Below are 18604 nucleotides of genomic sequence, written 5' to 3' on the forward strand. Positions count from 1 at the left end.
AAACTAAGCAATTGTGTTTGAATCATCCAACAATCTTTTCCACACTCTATAAAAACAAAAACCACAAAGACAAAACACTTGCATGTTTAAAAGATGCCCGCTTCCTTCACACTGTTTTCCGAGGACCGTAAATGTGTTGTTTTATTTTCCATGGACAGTAAACAGTGCCCAGATTATAGTGCACATTCCAAAAATATTTTTGGCTGTCTCTTTAATGTGTATTTACTTAAAATACGTCTAAAGAAATAGTTGTTACCCTAACTTGTTCTTAGTCATGCTGATACATACAAGAAAATCTAACTGTATTTCTGACATTTGGGCTGAGTAACTTGCATAAAACTTCTAGCTGTCATTCCATTGCTCTGCTCACTAAAGTGGAAGTGAGATGGTGAATGAAAAGATGGTCATTGACTTTAATAAATGTATATTTTTACATCACTTACAAATGAGGCCCAAGCCTGTGGCTTCTTGTAAACATGGTCTAAGTATTTGAATACTGAACAACTGGCCCTCCAGTTTCCTGCTCAGTAATAAATTTAACCTCCTCAATTCAGAAGGAGAAATACATAAATGCCAAATCCACTCATTGGTTAGTTAGAAGCAGGACCTGCTGGCTGGTGCTGGCTGAAGAAAGCAGCTTGTCCCTGATGCCAGGGCCCAGATTATTCCTCTCATTGTCTTTGCTTGCCAAACCCAGGAAGTTATTAATGGATAGAAAATATTGCAGTGCCTTTAAAAGTCCAACCACTAGAAACACCTCCTGACCTCTTGCTACAGAGAATTGCATATACTCAGCTAATGAACTACTACCTATTATTAGATTGAAATTTGCTGCCTACTGACTCATTGAGCATCTCTGCTCTTCTGCTGTAGCAGAGGTGAAGGGGCAAAGCTCGTTTGTTCTCACTGTGTTCTTCTTCTTTGAATTGCTTAAGAGGCTCCTGTCCTTTTCTAGTTTTCATTCTTAAAACCCTGCGGCTTTTCATTTTTGAAGAGGGGAATTGTTATGGGCATTTTTAAGGGGAAAAAACATAACAATAAGAACTGGTTTGGGACATTTATTTCTGGAACAAAATTAACCACAAAACGATGACATGCTAATTTATATTTATTTCTAGAAGCACCGAACTGTCATTGTGGCTGAACATAATGCCTTTTGGTTGATTTTCACTTTTTTCTTCTATAAAATCTTTTCTGCTTTCTGGAAAGTTGTCAAATATAAGTAGGGGTCTTTCTTTATTGTTCATTCATGCATTTGTATTTCCTAGTAAACTTCTGGCTGCCTATACATGACTATACCATGTGTTGTAAGAGAGAAATGACATAAGCAAAGTAGTGGGTGTAATATAATTTTAACAAGAAAATCTTATGTCTCAATTAAGATGAAGCCAGGAGAATATGGTATCTTGTCACCTTCCTAAGAAAGAGTCGATCATTATATGGCATCTTTTCTTAGGATAATATTATCTGTTATTTTTTCAAGTTGTTTTTATAAGAAGACTTGTCATTACTTTGGCTGAATTCTCTGTGAAAGCATTAAGAGTCTGGGGGAGTGGGAAAGCTAGGTTACTTGTCCTCTCTCTTTATTTATCCATGGGATTTTAAGTGATAGTGTTGTTTTGAATTTCAAAGAGCCCCAATCCAGTGGAAATTATGTCAGTAAAAAAAAAATAACATTTCTAATTTTGTATATTTGAAAACAGACCTTTTTGAATTCATACAATACTGGCAATAATCTTGAACAATGCTTACAGGTATGGCACTGTGATGCTTGAATGAAGAAGGGCCCAGCCTGGAAGAATGTTGAATGTATTCAGAAAACATAGCTGAAAGAAAAGGAGAGAAACTGTGCATGTGTGTGAAAGAGAGACAAAGATAGAGTTAAAATACAGAAATCCTCCTCATGAGAACTAATCAATCTCACTTCTATCCAGAATTGAAATAAGATTTTCAAAGAGATATTGCACTCATGTACATTGAAGAATTTAAAAATGGTTAAGAACATGTGGAAACAATATATATGTCTACTACACAAAATTTATCTATCATCCATCTATCTCTACATATGTATTGTATATATATGTGTGTGTGTGTGTATGTATTTATGTATATGTCATCTATAATCTACCTAATCATTTATTAGTTATACCTTATATTTATCTTTCTATTATCTATCATCTATTTATCTGTCTGTCTTACTGGTCTATAATCCATCTGTAACACATCTAACTTATTTGTCTTTCTATAATTTATTTACCTGCATATATTATGTATCTGTCATGTCTATCATCTGTCATCTACCTATGGTATTTTTTTTCTTTTTAAAATTGGTTATTTGTGACTATCATGTTTCAAGCATGTTTTGATCATATTTATCCCTACTCTCTCAAGATCCATCTAACTTCCCTAACATCCCCACCTACTTTTTCTTTAAAACACTTGAGTAATTCATGTTGCCCAAATATTGTTGTATGCATGATCTCCCAACAGAATATGTAGTTTCTTATTCTCTGCACTTTGAACAGTAATGGGTCACTGTACTATCACCATGTATTACAAATAGATTATTCTATGATAAAGGTAGAGATACACATTTATCTATGGATATAGTTATAAGTCATTAGGAGTCAGTTTGATACTACGTGAATTTTGCAGCATGTTAGCAGTAGGTTCTTTCCTAGGGTCTATATCCTGTTTAGCCAAAGTTTCTTAGATGGATATTGGTTTGAGGTATGGCTAATTTTCGGACATAATTCAGTCACAAAGTTGTTTGGAATTCCCTTTATTGTCTTGTCATTATTGCACCAGTGGCCATGTCTTGCTAGGCTAGCCATTTTTGTAACTTTTAGGCATCACAGCTAGGTATTGCTGTTGATTTATCTTCACCCCTGTTAGCTTGCATAGTATGTTCCAGCATTTTGAAGTCTAGAAAACAGTGATGAAGCTTCAGAGTCTGTGTCCACTTGATTTAATTGTGTTCTATGACTCAACTATAGAGTATTTTTTTTAACAATAGTGTATTAATCATCAAGTTCTGATAGATAATCAAGAGCACTATTATTGCCTTGTAATGTCTTTGGAATTTATGAAACCTCAGTTATGAAATAAGTAACTCATTGGTGGTACTAGGACTTCTGCATGCCTTTAGTGCCTTCTAGGAACATTATTGCCCTGTTATAGAATAATTCCACTTTTACTTTTTTATGTGTATATACGGGAAAGTCTACAATTGTGTGCCTCCAAGTGTCTGTTTGAAAGGTCACTATTGTTACTTATCCCTGTTCTAATTCCCTCTTCTGACCTACCTTCTGCTCTCCTACCCTATTTAACCCTTCTTATTCCATTTTCCCTCTGTTTCTGTCATCAATTATAACTCAACATATTCATTGTTATTTTGAGCTAATACTCTAACAGTTGATTAACCCAGGTGTTCTAGGGGAACTCTTCCCACACAAGCTACATTGAATGTGGTGGAATATAGTTCAAATTCAAAAATGAAGGAAGTACTTCAATATATGTAAATATAGATAAATCTTGGGGATGTAATGCTATAATATTGACCCAATCATAGAAAGATATTCACAGAGAAGCAAATACTGTATCTCTACTGATAAACTATATTGAAAGTAGTCAAATTTAAAGAGTTGGATTATGGGAAAGTTCCAAGGGGGTAGGAAGGGTAGAAACTAGGGTTACTAACAAATAGGCATGTAGTTTCAGTCTAGAAGTAATTCTAGAGATTAATTCTGTCATTGTATCTATAGTTATACCACTTGTTCAGAAAGTAGAGCTCATATTTAGTGTTCTTCCCACAATAAAACTAAAGAAAAAATCCCAGAACTGCATCTTGCAACAGACTTATAATATAATTATGATCTATGTTTAACTGAACTGAACAAAGGGATAGAAAGTGCAGCTGAACGTTAAGATAGGGTTTAATTTTAGCTTAGGCCTCTAAAGAGCACATTTAGCTAATGGATACTTCCCATGTAGCTGTGATTGTATTAGAAATGGTGCTACCTGAAATGCCTAAGAATATGTGAACTTGACCAAATCTTAAGGGTTACTTGCTTGGCATAGAAGACAGGGTACTGCTCTATCAATAACCTGGGTGTTTTTTCCTGGATGTTGCCATTGTAAGATACTGATGAAGCAAACTAAAAGGTAATAAACCAAGTTACACAAAGTGTTTTTAAAACATTATCCTCTCCTGTACTTTAGAAGATATTTTGTATCTTCTCAGGGCTATGAGAAGAAATAGTATATAAGTGTATCTGTTAGTTGAACTGACAAGTTATTGGAAGAAGATGAGATCAGGAAATAATATTTTTAGCTTTCAACATACATACAAAGATTGAGGACATCTAGAGATGCAAGACCCTGGAAAGTCTAACAGAGATTTTGTTAAAAAGATTTGTGCACACACACACAAAAATCAGTAAAACTTGTTAACTGTACCAAATGAAGAAAACAGAAATTGGACTAGGAGTTGCAGTGATTTCTCTCATAGCCTTTCACATATCATCATGGTGGATGGAAGCTGAGAAAAGTGCTTAGAAATAATTTTGTTGGTCATTACTTGCACGCAAAATTAACAAAAAGCAGATGAGATAAATGTCTTCTAAGTTGTTGAGAAAATTATATTACAAGGATCTCTTTGTCTATGTGTATGAGGACTCTAATAATTGGATAGCTGGAATTTGGGGACAAGAGACAACCCCTGAACCCTGGTGATGACCCTCATTCATGGCACATTTATCATTCCAGATTGAGATGTTAACAAGGAAAAGAATCAAGACATCTTTTAAAATATGAGAGAAGACCTGGGAGCCAGAATGTTCTATTGAGTGTAATATGAGTGGGCATTGGTGAAGAAGTGTTCTGTCCTTTGCTTGGAGTGGGAGTTGGGTACAGAGATTTCATAAAATCTTCAAAAGAGTTAGAAAAATTGATGACATTTTGTACCATCTTCTCTTTTAGATTATTCTGCCTTGGTTCTAGTTTTTAATCAATGAGACAATATCGAGAGAGCCAAAACTTTCTATTTTTAACAAAAGCTTTCTGCTTTCTAGACTTTAGGATATGTCTATAAATCACATAGAGACAAATGCTCTGGGTTGATATAAAACTGAGTTTAGTGACTGAACAGCCTCTCTTCTTTGGGAATGGTGCATTTTGTATGAAAGAAATCCAATAAAAAATATCTGGAATCTTTAACATGGACACACCATATAAAGAATATTGTGAAGTATCACCTCCCACAAACACACAACACACATACATATTTACTCACTTCACATATACTCATAGACACAGATAAGCACATGCATACCACACACACACACACACATATATGTATATATACACACATACAGATATCTTACATACACACACACTCACAGACATACACATATAAACTACTGACACATAAATACACAAGCACACAGGCACAGATACACACACACACACACACACATACATACACACATACACAGACACATATAATGCACACAGAGACAGAGAAACACTGAGTCACAGATATATAATCACACACGCAGAGTCACACAAACACACACTTTTCATAGGCATAAAATTGTAATAACTAGGTTTCCTTATGCTCAATTTTCTGGTCATGGCCCTGCATTCTGGATGGTGGAATATGCTACTTTGAGCATATCTGATTACATCATCTATTTGGAATAAAATATACAAACTAAGATAGAGGTTTGCCACTTTCAGAATATCTAATTTCTCTCTTACCATATGCATTTTGTAATTACAAAGCCTTTTTTGTTTCATGAGTAATGCCACTTTCATTTCTGCATATTTAAAATGAAAACTGGAACAGAATTGGTAGAATACTTGAGGAATTTTTTTTTCAAAAGCCATATAGTCAGATGACCCTGTAGAAACGAAATTGTTGTAGGAAAGGCTATGCAAACCCTGCTAGCCTGTGGAGGAATGTAAAGTAATTTAACCCACACAAAAAGTTGAAAAGGGGTTCATTGAAGAAGTTGGTTTCACAAGGTTTGCCTCAAAAATAAGCCACATATTGTGCTGCACAAAATACAGCCATTTCGTTTCTGGAAGATAGTGTTTAAAGGTGTGGCTAGTGCTACTGGCAATCTTCCTTTCTTGTCTTACTTACTATTCATCAATTTAGTCAGACTAGTCTCATGTACTTACTGAATAGGACAGAATATTGTAGAGTTTTCTGACCCCTTATACCCAGAATCCTTAATTCAGGAAAAACTGATGAGACTCCTATGTAGACAGATGTTTCTGCTCCACCTGGTCCCACAGCTGTTTAATCTCAAATAAACACACAGAGGCTTATATTAAGTATAAACTGTTTGGCCAATGGCTCAGACTTCTTATTAGCTAACTCTATCTTCATTGTTAACCCATTTCTATTTATCTGTGTATCTCTGTGTGGTCTTAGCTTACTGGACTATTCCCGGTGTTCTATCTTCCCATTAGCTACATGGCATCTCTCTGATGCCTCCTTTCTGTCCTGCTCTTCCCAGCCTTCTCCCATTCTAGTACTATCCTATACTTCCTTCTTGGATATTGGCCAATCAACATTTATTTTTCAACCAATAAGAGGAACACATATCCACAGCATACAGAAGACCATCCTCCATCACTCTTATTGAAACTGATGTGTTTATGGAAGTGTCTGTATCACTCCACGGTAATATGAACCACATTCTTACAAAAGTCTCTTAGAATTAAGAAAATAAAGTCAGGACTGGTAGTGCATGCTTTTAACCACAGTGCCTGGAAGACATAGGCAGGTAGTCCTCTGTGAGTTTGAGGAGAACTTTTTCTACATAGTGAGTTTCAAGACAGGTATGGTTATGTAAAGATACCACTGTTCTCAAAAACAAACAAACAAACAAACAAAAGCCAAAAAAACAAAATAAGCATATAAACAAAGTGAGAAGAATTAAGAAAATACTATAAATGATGTTGTGATAAAGTTTGCAAAGTATATACAAAGTTCATAGATTAATGAAAACTATTTTTTGTATTTTTACAATGATTATTTTAGAGGCATCACCCTCCCTGTAGAGTGTGTTGGGGGGAATGGGATGGGAGGATGGTTGGGGGGCATGGGAGGGAGGGAGGGAAGAGGAGGGGACTACTGGGATCGATATGTAAAATAAGAAAAATAAATAAATACTATTGAAAAATGAATAATTCACCATGCTAGAAGTAGTTTGACTTGGAGAAGGCGTACATTATGACTCAAGCAAACATATATAGATTCAACCATTTGGATATTTACTAACCCATCTAATCTTGTGGAGTGGTATGCAGCTTTTCCTTTAAGAATACCTGAAGAGCAGCTCTCCCAAGAGTCTTAAGCAATGCAGAAACTTTCATTGTGAAGGAGGTTCTGGTCATATTGATTGACACCCACCTCCAAGAGAGGTCAATGGAATATATGTGTTAGAACCAACAAGTCTGGAAAATGTGGTCAGTGAAGCCTGCTGGTGTTCAGCTATTTTATAGACTCCAAGAACTCATCAGCCTTGTGAGAGGCAAAGCAGCTCGCTGGTTTATATTTGTAGTTCTGTAGTGTATTTTTTCTTCTTTTACGAGTTACAGAAAGAAATAATAATAAATGTATTCACGGGAAATACATGAAAATTACGTTGGAAAAGAGCTGGCTGAATCAATGCTACTTCCACATTTGACCTGGCATTTTCCTTCAAATGAGTTTTCTTCCCATGAACTTGAGTCCAGCAGATAGCATATCAGTAAAACAAAACAAAATAACATCACTTTTCCCAATGATTATTTTTCCTCCTGCCTGAAAACTGACTATCTGGTTGTTTAGTTAATTAAGAAAGCATATTTCCCACATGTTGTAAGGAGTCTCTCTGTATTCAGCTTGGCTCTCCTGCTTGTCTACTTATACTGATTAGTTAGGGATATTAGCTTTTTTCTCTCACTTCAAGGAAATGTCTTTGTACACAATGATGACCTCTTGAAAGAATATTCTTTTGTCAAGATACACATCTAAAGACCTTTGATACTCCATTGAAATATATGCAAGTATATCTTTTGGGCAAGTATATCCAGGTGAATTATTGTTTGATTTGTATTCAAATCTCAGGCTCTTGAGAGAACAATTTCATAATAGGTGAAGGCAAAATTCAAGGATTACAGAGTAACCTTCAACTGTAAAACAAAATCAAAAGTCATTGTTTTTTAATAATTTCTTTCATAAACAGTGAAATTGGGACTCAGAATACTTTAGTGCTCACAGCCATGCACATGAAAAGAACATCTGTAAAACCAATTTCATGACTCAAGTAGTAGAGTCCCTATGTTCAACAATCTGAAGATAGTTTTGGTTGAGTGTTTATCATGCATCTCTGCTTAGATTATTCATTATTTCTATTGTTCCACATCCATGGGTTCTGTAATATTTGATGCTCAGGCAATTAACAACACTATCAGTTTCCTGAGGTTTTTGTAAAGTCTTCTGTGGTGACATATTGTTTAGATGATACCTTGTTTATTATCTAATAAAGCTTGCCTGAAGGATCAGAATGCAAAGCTAGCCACAACTATAGAGGCCAGGCAGCTGTGGCATGCAACTTTAATCCCAGGACTCAGGATACAGAGGCAGATGGATCCCTGTGAATTCCAGGCCACCCATGGCTACATGAGAGTGAATCAGGCTAAAAGAGAAACAGAGCTTTCACTTTTAATCCCAGCACTAGAGAGGAACATAAGACAGGAGCTCAGGGTCTCATGCAGTGTTCAGTCTCCAGCCACAATGATGAAAGGAGTGTTCCCGGCTTGGTAGAGTTAAGAACTCTCCAGTGGTTGGCTGCTTTGCTTCTCTGATCTTCAGCTTGAATCCCAGTATATGTCTCTTGGGTTTTGTTATTCATGCTACAAATTGGCACCCAATGTCTGGAGTACAGATTCATGAAAAGGCCAAATGTCTGTGGCATTGAAGCTATCGGCCTAGGCTGGAACTATGTTCAGGGCTCCAGCCAGAATCCCTGCCTGGCCAGCTAGGTTTTCTTGGTGTTTTCCACAAGCCTCTGAGCCAGTTTAGGATTTTCCTTTGTAGCCTCTCAAAACTGTCTGCAGCTCCCAACCAAACTTCAGATGCACCTGGGCTCCAAATGCTGCCTTTGCATTCAGGCTTTACCCTTAAGGTGTTTTTCCACACAATCCTGTATAAAGTCTTTCAGACAGCGATCTCTCTCTCTCTCTCTCTCTCTCTCTCTCTCTCTCTCTCTGTCTCTCTCTCTCTGCCCACATGGGTTCCTGCTTTCCCTACAGCCCCTCTCTCCTCAGGATGTCACTCTCAGCTCATGGCCAAAGGCTAATTCTCTGACAAAACATGCTATGCCTCACAGTTCACTGACAGATTTGGTACAACAATTGGGAATTCTTAAAGGGAGGAAGTAGTTAAAAGAGGAGATTTCCCACATTAAAAATGGGAAATACTATTACAATGGGGAGAGTTAGATCTCTGTATGATTATGCAATGCATGATTTTAAAATAGAACAGTTAAATGAAGGAATAATCAAATTAATTGGGATTGACAACTGTTAACTATCATTTTGATAATATTTGTTGTTGCTTTGATAATTCATGGTTTATTTCCAAGTAAATTGGTTGATACAAGTGCCAAGATATAGGCCTTGTAAAAACTTATTAAAGCAGATCATGAAGATATTCAAATCCAGACAGAGGAATTTAATAGTGAACTAAGATCAGCATCACATTATAAGGCTAGAGAGGAACAGCCAAAGGTGTTCAGACAACCAACAACCAATCTTAATCTAGTAACATTACAGAAATTGCCAAATGATAGAGACTTTGTAAGAGATAATTGGACTCCTGTGCCAATGATAAATTTAAAGAAATGCAAGGATGCAGCATGTATTCACCATTTGTGAAGCAGATATTAAACTTGTGGTCCTTTTGTAATAGAATTATCCCTAAAGACTGGATAGACCTAGTTAATGTTTGTTAGAACCTTCTTCACAATTACAAGGGGTACCTGGTTCAGAGAAGAGGTTATAAATATTGGACAATGATACAAACCTAAGGGTATGGAAATCTCCTGAGGTAAAATTCTTCAAGAAGGAGATTATGCTACTATAGAAAGGCACTCTCTATATGATAATTACAGACTGGCTTTATGCCATGCAGCTAATTTGAATGCTTGGAGAAGCATTCAAAGAATTGAAGACGTAGGAAAGAAAATTGAGTTATGTACTTAAGTTATAAAGGGCCCAAATGAAGCCTTCACAAATTTCTTACAAAGATTGGCAGAAGCAGTAAATAGAATGGCCCCAAATTCAGAAGCTCAACAAATAATAATTGAATCTCTGGCTTTGGAAAAATGCTAGTTCTTAATGCAAAAGTATAATTAGGCCTTTAAATGCAAAGTAAACACCTTTGGGGGAATGGATTTGAGATACAATCAATATTGAATCTCATGACCATGATGATGCATCTATAAGTGAAGTTATATCAAAATGTTTGAACAAAACATCACAATGTTAAATGTTTCAATTGTGGCAAACAAGATCACTTTAAAAGACGTAATAAACAGGAGGTTCCTAGAAACCATGCTTTTTCTAAATATAAGCCAATCAGAACACCTCTCCCTTCTGGATTACATAGAAGGTGTGGCAAAGGAAGGCACTGGACTAATGAATATAGATCACCAAGAGACATTCAAGGCAGTACTTTGCCATCAGGAAACTCCTGAGGGGCCTCTCAAAGGCCTCTGTGCCAAATTTGAGTCAGTCATTTCCTGTCATCATGGAGGTAACTCCTTCCCAGAGTAATTAAATAACCTAATGACTATTGTAATAAACCGTACTGCTCTGAATAATAGAAGAGCTATAGAAAATAAAACCAAAAAAAAAAGTAGAAACCATAAATCAAAATTGATGAAGATCAGATTAGGGACCTCCCCAAGTTAGGATTGGAAAATGATTTGTTTTTTTAATTTTCAAGACAATAAAACAACCATCTTGAGGAATTTAAAGACCCCTGTACAAATAAGCATCCAAAGGAGTAGGGACAATTTACTATTGAAAGGAATAATCTGACCTAATGCAATCTCTGAAGTCTCCAAAAAGAGATGGAACCCTATAAAGATGATTCCACTAGGACTATGATAATACCACTAAGCTGAAAAACACCAACTAAAGATTGATTTTTGGAATACATGGTGATCAGAACAATTTTGAGGTGGCTAACAGAGATGATCCAGCCTCACAGACTACTATAGCCAGGACTTGAAGAAGCCCTGCACTTATCCATTACTCAGACACTGGACATCAAATGACACAGCTACTTCTCTCAGGACTTGACAATTAAAGCAAGTGTTTCTTTTCAACACCCCCTAACAGTGCTGTCACCCCTAGAAAGCAGGAAGTAATTTTAAGAACACAGTGTCCATATTCCCAAGAAGTGGGGTGGTTAGTTTTTGGTCTTTCATTGGATTATGCATACTTGTTATTGTTTATAGGGGTTGGTTACAAGTTGTTATTGGTAATGGTCAGGAAAAAAGCTACACAAAGGAGATTAGAGTCAAGGTTCTTGTTTTAAAAAGAGAAAAGGAGGATACAGATATGATGTATGATGTGATAAAAAGGGTAGATTATTAAATCTAATTTGAAAAAAAGGGAGAATATGGATATGATAAAATGAAAAGGAAGATATTGAATCTATTTTTAAAAAGTAACTACTAGTATTAAATATTTTGCAGTGTACTATACTTTATATTATAACAAGTTTTGTATATTGATACAAATATGAGATCAATTTGGTTAAAAAATACACACGTACATTTCTAATCTTGTTCAAAGTATTGTACCTATATCGCTCATTTCACAATGTAATGTGAATTTCTTGTCCTTGAAAGCTATTATTACCAACTCTATAGGATAATAAGGAAGTGCAAGTCAGTTAGCAATCGCCTTTTACAGTTGAATTTACAGACATATTAGGTATGCTTACAAGGTCAAATAGATATATTTTAGATAGACAGATCATCTTTGCTTACAAGGTCAAATAGATATATTTTAGATAAACAGATCATCTTCAAACACTTCAGAGAGCTACAAAATATGGCAGTTAAGATGTTCTAATAGCATAGGTCCTTTATTATTATTATTATTTTTATGACAATGGGACATGTCTGCTCCTGGCAGCACCTTTCTACTGTAAAGAAAATTAGTGGCTCTGAAGAAACTCCTCATGGAGTTTACTTTCTTTGTGGAAAAAGTAAGCCACTGGGCAAGAAGGTTCCCTGGTCTTAACTGCTGACGGTAGAACATGAGAAGAGTGACTGCAGGACCTTGCCAAGACAAGGTGGGACAGTCCTTTAAAATCATGCTTCACAGAAATTTCTATTAGATATGTTGGGCCCATAGGCCAGAAACAGATACCCCAACAATGTGGAAGAACCTCGGGTGTTTGTCCATGCAGCCAGCGCTTTCTGTCACTTCTCACCGATTTTTGAAGTCACTTGCTTGCACTTATTTCTCACTCAGTTATTATTATTTCCATCTCAGGTTTCTGAGGGAGTTGACGACTAGACACTGATAGAAATTCACTAAAGAAATGTAAAGTGCAAAAGGTTGAGAGACATTAAAATATAATTTGATAATGCAAGTTAGAGTAAAAAGTAAATTAGGTACAAGACTTTGGACTCACCAAGATAGGATAATGTAGTATTTTCACTGAATTTTTCAAATGCAAATAGACTAGGTATTGTTTATGTATACATTTATATTCTGTGTATCATAATTGCACTTCTTATATGTGGTTTTTCTTATATTAGTTGTAACCTTTATTGTATTAAACAAAAAAGGGGAAGTATGGTGATACATTGCTTATGATCTAAAAAACGGCTTGTCTAAGCAATCAGAGTGCAAAGCTACCCAAAGCCACAAAGGCCAGGCATCTGTGACACACACCTTTAATCCAAAGACTCAGGAGGCAGAGGCAAATGGATCTCTGCGAGTACTAGGCCACACAGGGTTACATGAGAGTGAATCAGTCTAAAACAGAAACAGAGCTCAACTTTTAATCCCAGCACTAGAAAGGAACTTAAGACAGGAGATCAGGATCTCTCATGTGGCATTCAGTCTCCATTCACACTGAGGACAGGATTACACCAGCCTTGGTAGATATGAGAGCTCTCTAGTAGTTTGGCTGCTTGTTTCTCTGCTTCTCTGATCTTCAGCTTGAACCCCAGTATCTGTCTCTCAGTTTTTATTATTCATGCTACACGTTTCCTTTCACCTTTACAAGGGAAGCTTCCTGGAGCCTCTGTCACCTGGTATCTCGGTTCTCTGTGCATTCTGATGCAAATATACTTGTCTCACTGTTAACTTTGGTTCCTTGTTGGATCTTTTTTCTACCTTAAACACTAAGAATAAAACTAAACATGCACAAGTGCGCGCGCGCGCACACACACACACACACACACACACACACAGAGAGAGAGGGGGGGAGGGAGAGTGGGGGAAAGGAGGGAGGACAAAAATATTGCAATTTAGCATTATTATTATTTCATTTTTAATGTTACTGATCAAAGTCATACTTTTTTTTTTAACTATTTAAGTCTACCACTTGCTTATCATGTGGTCTCATTGAACCCATAGCAAGGGAACATGGTAACAGCATTTTCTCAATTTCTGTAGCTTCAAGATTTTCCAGAATTAGGTAAGTCCTAGTGGACTGATGTATATTGGCACACCTCAGGAGGACTTTCAGAATATTCCTGCAAGGAGGTACACTGCGAAGTACAAAAGAGATGTGTCTGAATAGCCATATCTGTGAATATCTCCCAGAATGACAAGTTTACAGGATCCCTCCAAAAAACAAACTTGGATCTGGAAGCTAGATGACTGAGCTATGTTCCAAGCTGCAAAACTGTCACATATATTTTCCTCAGGCATTATAGGAATGGGCTTGGCAGACAATCTAAGGACTTCAGCAAATGCCAGCAGCTCACATACCCACAGAACTATACCTCTGAGTGCCAAGAGAAAATCCATTCATCCAGCAATGGCTGTATCTGTTTGCAAATTAATTTACTTGAATAGATTCCCATTCCCCAGAAAACAAATTCAGAGAGGACAGATACCCTGCTGATAATCCAAGTAAAGTGTGTTTTACAGATGGGAGATTAATATAGCCAAATGTTTGATGGCACGTTGTGGAAGGAAAAAAAAAAAGCATCCTTTCCATGGATAAAAAGCAGCTGCGAAGAAGGAAAGCAAATAGCAGACTTTATTCTGGAGCAGGACACAGTGTTTGAGAGATAAAATGCTGCCACATGCTAACTCTTGATTTGAGGTGTTAGCCTAGGTGAATGTCCTATATGGATAAAGGAAATGAGCATGTGAGAGACAAGGTTCTCTCTTCCAGTCTCCCCAGTTCAAAGACACGTGTGCTTTTAGCTAATAGAAGAAATTCGCATTTGTAAGCTGTTTATCTCTCTCTCTCTTCATGAAAGTACCATTTTCAAATTGCATTTGATGATTGCATAGGACTGGTTATTCTAATATGAGCTATTTTCTCCAGTCCCTAAATGACACGGTTCTGTTGAAGCATCAAGGTGAGAACTGGATGAGCAGACAGGAGGGCTAGTGTTGTAGCCTAGGAACCCACAGCAGCTGTGTCACAGCCCAGGGTAGGGAATTGAGAAATACGGTGGCAAGGCAGAAAGTGAGGGAGCTTCGTGAAGATGAGTTTTGCAGAGGTCAAGGGAATGGAATAGCTTCGGTGAATGTGCTTGGATACCGCCACCTGCGTCTCACCTTAAGAAAGTATGATGCTTAAGGAGTTAAGGTTGGCAATTATACAGGGAGAATTATATCGTGAAATTCAAAAGGCGGGAACAAGGCATTGTGGGATATGTGGTGTGTCCATTTAATAAAAGATATTCTTCTAGACTGCCTGGAAGCAAGGCTAGCTTAAAGGAGACGTAGTTCACACGGTTCAGCAGATTTGATGTTTTTAGAGTAAGATTTAATGCAAAGCATTTCATGAGTTTCAAGGTCAGACAGCAACCAGAAGCAACAAATAACTGATAATCAGCATATGCAATACCCATTTAGAGAAAGCACCCTTCTAGATCAGCCCCCCGTAATTTGTTCTGCTCCTGGTAATGTTGCTCACATGTTCGTGTGTTCATAAGCCAGTGTTGTCCGGGAGCCAAATAGCCTCATCTCATTCTGTCTGCTTTTCCTTTTAAAGAATTCCAGGCTCGGGGGTTGTTGCTGGTATCCAGTCCTCCAAACCCTGTGAACCAACTATGCCAGCACTTTCCAACTTCTGACAGTATCTCAGTCACCTCCTGAGGATGGATATTCAAAGTCCTCCCTCTACTGGGATTGTTCCTGTTGCCTTCTCATTATGAGGAAAACTTAACCCTTTCTGCTGCTGTACCATGAGGTCTGCTCAGGGATCTTCTCCTTTCTTTCTCAAATGCCTTGCAGCATCCTATCCAAAGGCAAGGTATGTACTGTTTGGCTTCCAATTGCTGTTCCCAGATGTCCAGATTGGATTCTTCTCTCTGTATTAGCCCCCTTGATACTGTGACTATCAATTCATTGATCGATTCTTAAACAATTAAACATTTTTAAAATTTTCATCTATCTTATGTGTGCTTTTTTTTCTTTACCTACTTTTAATTCCATGCATGGTCATTTAATCACTCCCTTGTATTTAGTTTTATCTTCTTGGACTAGTCTGTTGTTGCTCTGTGCCTATTTGTCACATAACATTGCTTGTCCTTGTCTTTTCCAAAATTCTGGATTCTGCTCCTGTGTCACCAAAAGTGACTACAGAGAAAGTCCTACACCAAGTTCATATTGTCTACCACAGGGACCCTAACACTTTGGGCAGTCATGCTATGTCATATATGTCCAAGCTAGCATTACTATTGCTATGATAGAACACTATGACCTGTGAACAATGTAGAGGAAAAGGTATATTTGGCTTATACTTCCACATCAGAGTTCATCACTGAAGGAAGCCAGGACAGAAACTAAAACAGGGCAGGAACCTGGAGGCAGGAGCTGATACAGAAGCCATGGAAGGGTGCTGTTTACTGGCTTGTTCCCCATGGATTTCTCAGCCCGCTTTCTGATAGAATCCAGGACCACCAGCACATGGATAACACCCCCTATAGGCTGGGACCTTCCCCATCAATTACCAATTGAGACAATGTCCTACAGCCATATCTTACAGAGGCATTTTCACAATTCTGATTCCCTCCTCTCAGATGACTCTAGCTTGTGTCAAGCTGACATAAAATTTGGCAGCACAATATATGAAGATATTAAGCAATAATCAGTGTTTCTAAAACAGACAGTGGCTGACAATGAATGGAATAAGGCTTGTAGGACGTCCATATGGAAGCAGGTTGGAGAGGCTGTGGACCCCCTTCCAGCTACTCTGTTTGGCTGATGTAGTAGTTTTGTTCCTGGTAAGAATCCTCCAAGAACTCCAGTGAAGTTCTCTGTCATTCTGTAAATATGTTTCTCTTATTTGTTAATGAAATGAATAAAGCACTGTTGGGCAATAGCAAAACAAGACAGGCGGGACTAGGAGACCAGGGGGAGAGAGAGGCAGTAGGAGGGAGGAGATTCAAGATGGAAGACAGAGAGAGAAGAACGCTAGCCCCTCTCTCCTGTAAGATAAGACCATGTGGAAATACTTAGATTAATAGAAATGGGTTAATATTTAAGGCAGAGCCAGCTGATAAGAAACTAGTAACAGGCCAACAGAATTATATCTAATATAGTGACTCTGTATGTTATTTGGGGCTGGTGTGGCGGTGGGACCAGAACAGCAGGGGAAGAAACTACTGCTGACACCAGCCCTGCTCCGATAGTGATCTGAAAAAAAAAAAAAAAAAAAAAAAGAGGAGCTATACTGCTATACTGTGGTGTGGAGCCTGACTGTAGACTAGATAGACTTTGGGCACAGGGACATGACATCAGACCTGGCTGTGGAGATGGAGGCTGGTTCCTGTAATCCGGGTCAGCATTTAATATTTTGCAGAGTTTAGCAAACATCTTACCATATTGTCTCAGACTTTAGGGTTTCTGTAAGAAAATTCACTGTACTTTCAGTGAGTTTGTCTTTATATATACTTGGTGCTTCTCTCCTGTAGATTTCAATATTTTTCTTTGTTTTCTATACTTAGTGTTTTAACTAAAATTTGTACAGGTAGGTTCTTGCTTGGTTGTGTCTGTTTGATATTCTAAATGCTTCCTGAACTAAGTGATCCTCTCTTTCCTGGAGCTGGGAAGTTTCTTATTATAATGTTATATTGTTTATATGTAGAATATATAAACAACATATACATAAATAGCATACATGAAACTATATTATTTATGCAATCATCTAGAAGTTCTTTCTTTTATCTTCTTAGTCTGTTAATGATGGCCTGTTTATTTCATATGTTCTATTTTCATCTTCTTATACCACCTGTCTCAATGTCTGAATGTTCCAATTCCTGTGTTTTGTATCTTATTTCTGATGATTAGCTACCCCTTGATCTATTCTCTTATTGAGGATCTTTACTTAATGTACCTTTCATTTTGTGTATGTGTGTTTCTATCTCTTTAGTAAGTTCTACTTTTACATCCCATATTGAGTTCCTTATTTCACAGAATTGTTTATTTCTATACTATGAATTCATTTAAGAATTTAAATAGCAGGATCCACTTATGTGCTTCCTCCAAGATATATATCCCACCATCAAAGGCAAAAATAGTCTTAGGGTAAAAGTAAGAAAAACGCTATTCTAAAAAAGTATGTTCAAGAAAAAGAAATCTTAGGTTTTAAATAAACATTTGTGAAAAGATGCAGATAAATCAACTTATATTGATTAAGAGGACAATGCACAATGCATAATGAGGGCGTAGCAAGTCTAACAATAGCATAGCAGTTTTATAAAACAAGTATTACCAACTATAAAGACATAGGTTAACTCTAGCACAGTAATAGTGAGTGATAACAACATCCCACTTGCAGCAACAGAGAACAATCCAGATATAAAAATAAACAAAGTATCTGAATAAATGGCATTATAAATCTAAGAGATACTTATATACCATGTCTACCAAACTTCACAATACACATTTTTATAACAGCTCACAGTTTTAAAAATGACAATACATAATAGGTGACAAGCATCTTTTAACAAATCCAGGAAGATTAAAAATCCCTGTGATCTATCTGATCATAGGGGAATGAACTAAAAACCATTTGCAAAATGTAACAAAATATACAAACACTCAGGGGATTGATCAAGGTATAAAATATAATTAGGAAATTTTAAAAAATACTAAAGCAAGTGAAAATTGAAACATACAAAGCTTTACAGGACAAAATGAAAATAATTTGAATAGAGAAGTGTCTGTATGTTAAAATCAGAGAGATCTGAAACAAATCAATTAACACTGCATTTTAGAGCCTGAGGAAAACAAGAAATGGCCAGATACCAAAGCAGTGCACAGAAAAAAATAGTCCAAGTCAGGACAGACATAAAAGGAATTGAAATAAAAATATAAAGCATCG

This window comes from Phodopus roborovskii, unplaced genomic scaffold (genome assembly GCF_943737965.1).
Source record: "Phodopus roborovskii unplaced genomic scaffold, PHOROB, whole genome shotgun sequence".
Taxonomy (NCBI): Eukaryota; Metazoa; Chordata; class Mammalia; order Rodentia; family Cricetidae; genus Phodopus; species Phodopus roborovskii.